This window comes from Atta colombica, unplaced genomic scaffold, assembly GCF_001594045.1.
Source record: "Atta colombica isolate Treedump-2 unplaced genomic scaffold, Acol1.0 scaffold28, whole genome shotgun sequence".
Lineage (NCBI taxonomy): Eukaryota > Metazoa > Arthropoda > Insecta > Hymenoptera > Formicidae > Atta > Atta colombica.
The window spans coordinates 573,126-578,503 of record NW_017259381.1 but is presented as its reverse complement, the minus strand read 5'-3'; positions in this window follow the sequence as shown (position 1 = coordinate 578,503).

Genomic DNA, 5,378 nt, shown 5'->3' with positions numbered 1-5,378 from the left:
ATAATAAATAATAATAAAATTCATAATATTAATAATGTTAAAAAATTAATTAATTTAATTTATTATTATTTCTTTAAATTTCATTTTATAATTTTATTTAATTATATTAAAATAAACATTATTTTATTTTATTTACTTTTTAATATTATTTATTTTTTTAATATTATTTTTTTAATATTATTTTAGTACATAAATATTATTTTTCTTTTTTATAAACATAACTTTCACGAACAAAACATATTAAGTAAATTATGTAAAATGTTTGGATTAAAGCTTGAATTGCCATTTCTCCTGGTCGTAGTATAAGATCGACTGATATAGAAAATTCGAGAGATAGATTTTCATTCATTTAATATTTTTAAGTATTAGAAATAGCAAAATATTTTTAAGTATTAGAGCAATATTATGTAAAACAGCAGCGATTATTATGTTATATATTGTTTCTAATTTATTCCCCATTCCTCGACTCAAACATGGAAATCTTTTCCAAATTCCCAACGTACGTTCGACACGATTAGTTTTAATTTAAGCACGATTATATCTAATTTCTGGAATAGTCTGAGGATTTAATACTGAGATATATAAGTATGGAAGACTAGGCTAACTATTACCAAGCAGAACATCTTCTAGTTCCCTTTGCTATATTGCCCATATTGCCCTATATCTCATATTTACTCGTGACATATTAAATATACGACTACCATGTATTATCAGCCCATCGGGCTACAATGTCTAAAAATTCTCCTTGTGGTCCAACTACAGCTTGTACATTTATTAATAATAATTTTTAGAAATAAAATTTTCTATTTCTAAAAACTTCATGAAATTGTTGCCCTGATATTACTATAATATTTTAATATGAGTACAATTGATGGCGTCAACTCTAGGTATTCCATTCCAGTCTTGGTGTCTGTCCAATTCTTGAAACATATTTCAATTATTTATTCTTTCTTCGCATGTAACTGGAATTTTTAATAAAAATCCGATGCATGCCAGCAAGAAGGCTCGATACGTTACGAATAATATTTGAAGCAGTAGCTGAGATATTTCTTCTAAAACATCACATACTATTTATAAAAATATATACATATAAATTAGGGGTGTAACGAAAGTGATTTTAACGAAAGCGGATGTGAAAACAAAAGCAAAAGCGAAAGCGAATAATAAAAAATTTTTGTTTCTTTTGCTGACTGAGAAAATTGACAGGAAAGATATGTAATAATCTAAAAAAAAATTACTGATTCCAATTATTGAATGATAAATGCAAATAAATAAATCAGTAATGTTATTGATATATTGTGTGAATAACTGGGCGCAGTTGCGCAACCGATACCTAGAGTTTCTGCTGAACGCCATAATGGGTAATTGCAACGTGCGCAACTGAAATACACTCATAAATCCCACGGACCGGACAAAATCTTTCATTAAAACTTTCGCATAATTAATTGCGAAAACAAAAGCAAGAGTCTAAAATGAAAATGCGAAAGTTTCGCTTTCCGCATACGCTAAAGCAAATATTCGCACACCCCTAATATAAATACATATACATATATGGGGGAGAGATTCAAGATATATTTTTTTTATTGTTTAAACTGTTTTGGAAGCAAGCTGTAGCATAAAATCGAAGGCATAAAAGAAATTGTTTAATAAATGAAATTGGAAGGTCTCTTCGGGATGTTTTGCGGAGAAGTCTTCAATAGAATTCTTCAATAGAGAAAGAATATGTATAATGCAGAACAGATTCTTTCCAAAGTCTATATCTCTTGATGAATTCATCGTCAGACTACCATTCAAAAGGATTTCATGCATCTCTAATATAACGTTTTGGTAATCGTTCATTATGTTCATCGAATATATCAAATTCCTATAAAAAATTCCCCAATTTATATATTCCGCATCAAAATCCTCTATCCAATTTATATATTCCACAGGAAAATTCATTTGAAAAGATATTACAAATAAATAACCTAATAATATAATATGAATATATTATATACATACATATATGTATAATAGATTATAATATCTATTCTAATATAAATATTATGTCATTTTTTTCCTTCTCAAATCATCCCCGGATCATACTTATGTAATTTTTCTCGATTCAAGAATTAACTGATACAAATTTGAAAATTTATTAATACGTATTACGAGATCTTATTTCAAAACTCGATTATTGAATCATGAAAAAGAGTATTCAAGTTATATCTCGAGACAAACTTCATTTGAGTTCCTCACTAGAATCGCAATTACAAATGTGAAGTAAATAAATAAAATCAACTCTCAAGATTCGTCTATTGAACTGTTCCATGATTCAAGATTAGTTTCAGCTGAGTTTTTTTAGCAGAAACACGATTAAATATGGGCCTATATATGTATGATTTAAATACCAAAATTTATGCCGAATAGACCTTTGGAATAAATTTTGATATTTAAATTACTATATTACATATCAAATTAAATCGTATCAAATTAACCAAAGTGCTTATTGATATGCCCATTAAAAAAAGGCAAATAAGCTTCAACTGTGCCATCTTGATGGAAGAAGTTGAGTGAGACAATATAGTGTTTGATCATCTATGGAAAGAGTTCTCCTTGACTTATCAGATTTATGAAATCATACTACAACGTCAAGCCAATCATGACGAGCTGTAAAATCGATGACAAGCCTGTAAAAAGTTAGCTTTTGGAATTAACTTATTTTGAGAATTATGTTGAATTGTGAGTGTAGGTTTTTTTAATATTTGTGTTACATTGTGCCCAAATATTAAAATGAAAATATGAAAAATAAGAAATAAAAAAAAAACAAATTTTTAGAACGATTTTTAGACCAGCTCCCTCCTTTGCGATTTTCTCAATTTTCATGATTGCGCTAGGTTGTGCTAAATTGTACTAATATTGTTCCAAAGTGATACTTTCAAATAATGACAATAATAGAAGTTATGATAAAAAAATAATTTTTGACAATATTCGGAATAAAAATAGTTGCATTATACGTATCAGTTATTCAAATATTATAAAATTGCTGAGTCGTGCTAGCCTAGCACAACTCAGCTTCAAAGTTCTCAACACAACGACATTAAGAGCACTTTAATTGAATTGACCATTAAGTTTTAATAATTATGGATAGAAAGCCAAGGATTGCGCGCAAGAGTAAAAGTGCCCTTAATATTCTTGTGCTAAGGTTGTGCTGACTTGTGTTAGGGTAGCACAACTCAGATGCAATTTTATGGTATTTAAATAACTGATACGTATGTAAGCGTCATTTTTATTCCGAATTGTCAAACATTATTTTTTTATCATAACTTCTATTGTTGTCATTATTTATTTATCACTTTGATACAATATTAGTACAACTTAGCACAATCTAATACAATCATGAAAATTGAGAAAATTGCAAAGGGGGAAGTTGGCCTAAAAATTAGTTTTTTTATTTTTTTTAACGTTTTTCATATTTTGATTTTAATATTCGGGCACAATGTAACACAAACCTAGCACAATTCAACAAAATTCTCAAAATAATTTAATTTCAAAAATGAAACCTAACTTCTTACAGGCCGATGATGAGGCCCTAGGCATTTTTCCAGTAGGAAAATGATTTTGAATTCAAAAAGAGGGAAGTGTTTTTGTCGCTTAATCAATGTTCCATGTTTAGTTTCTCTTATTTAATATGCTTTTTAAAAAATGTTAATGTATAACTGTGTCTCTGGCTTATGCCTAACTGCGATTCAAACGTATTTTCTCTCTTTGTAGACTATGTCTCTCTTCAATATTCTTACAATTTCTATAAGTTTTTATCACATCTTGGAGGTCTCTAAGCGGTAATGCCCGCTTTGATTAATTTGCAAAGATCAATTTAACATAAACTTCAATGTTACCATAGGTATCTAGAAATCATCTGAGAAATGTTTATATCAAGTTTTAACTAAATCTTATGAGTTTCCCCAACAATTTTTCTATTTTGCATGATTCTTTTACTATTTGCAATGGTATTTTGTACTGAATAGCGCAATCATTATATTTGACACTGTTTGACTATGTATACTTATGGAACTATTCCTAAACAAAGCCCATACCAAGGTTCGACGCTAGTTGTAAAAGATTCGATATTTTTACATTAAAGTCCAATCATTAATTTGAGCCCTTTTAGTCTAGTCAGATTAGATGAAAAAAGGGTTTTTGCATAAAATTCGGTAGAAATAATGTTTTGAAAATAATGTCTTAAAATTCGATAACCTAATGGAAACCTCAAGTTTTTCACCTTGGCGGACTGCCGCTCGCGCCGCCATTTTGGAAAATTAATATCTAAAACATATTTTTTTCGCAATATTTCTTCATCAGTGGGCCATACGATAAAAATAGCTATAATCAATCTTATAGCGGAAAACGTTTTCTACTCTCAAATATTTTTTTTGTAACTCTAATTGATAAAGCTACAGCAGCATAAAGTGGAATAGTTTAGTAAAATTTCAAAGAAAACTACATTTTCAACTGACTTTCTTTAATTAATGACTATTAAGAGTGAAGCCCGATTGCGCATAATAGCGATCAAACACGACAGTATTTTCCAATCAAACACGATCCTGATTGAACAGTGGATACAGATCCTATTGGCCTCGGATCCGTCGAACTATTAATTACATGATGACTGATATCATACCACACAAAACCATTAATTATTAATTAATAAATTATTCATCGACTGTTCGAGATTTGAACGCAAAGCTTTGAAAACGTTATAACGAACAAATTCAGGCCTGATTGAGTCTGAAATGTTTATTAGTTTTTGCAAATAGTCATTTTTTTCATTAAAAATCGGTTTACGATAAACTTAATTTTTTCATCTTTAAACAGTCGTACAGCAAACTTCAGAGAGAACTTTTTCTTTTTCAAGAGTTGCACATATATTGACAATTAGTAACAGAACGATTTTTTGCAATTAAACCATTATAAAACAATTTTGAAGAATGAGTATCTATTTTTTTTATTAAAAAATGGAATAATTCTATTAATGTGCATCAAATATGTATCAAATAGTCATATGAAGCATTTGACAGCTGCCATTTTTATACAAATTTAAAAAAAATTTACCCTCTGTATGTACACACACACACACACACACACACACACACACACACACACACACAAAATTTAAATAAATATTTATTTGAATACTATTAATTAAACATTTACTTACAATAAATAAATATTTACTTAATAAAAACAAGTGATTGTTAAATTATTGTTTTTTATACCAAATAAATATATTTTTATGTTTAATAAGTATTTAGTTGGTACTATCCAAATAAATATGTATTGAAATTTAGGACATATATATTTTTTCTTAGTGTGTGTGTGTGTGTGTGTGTGTGTGTGTG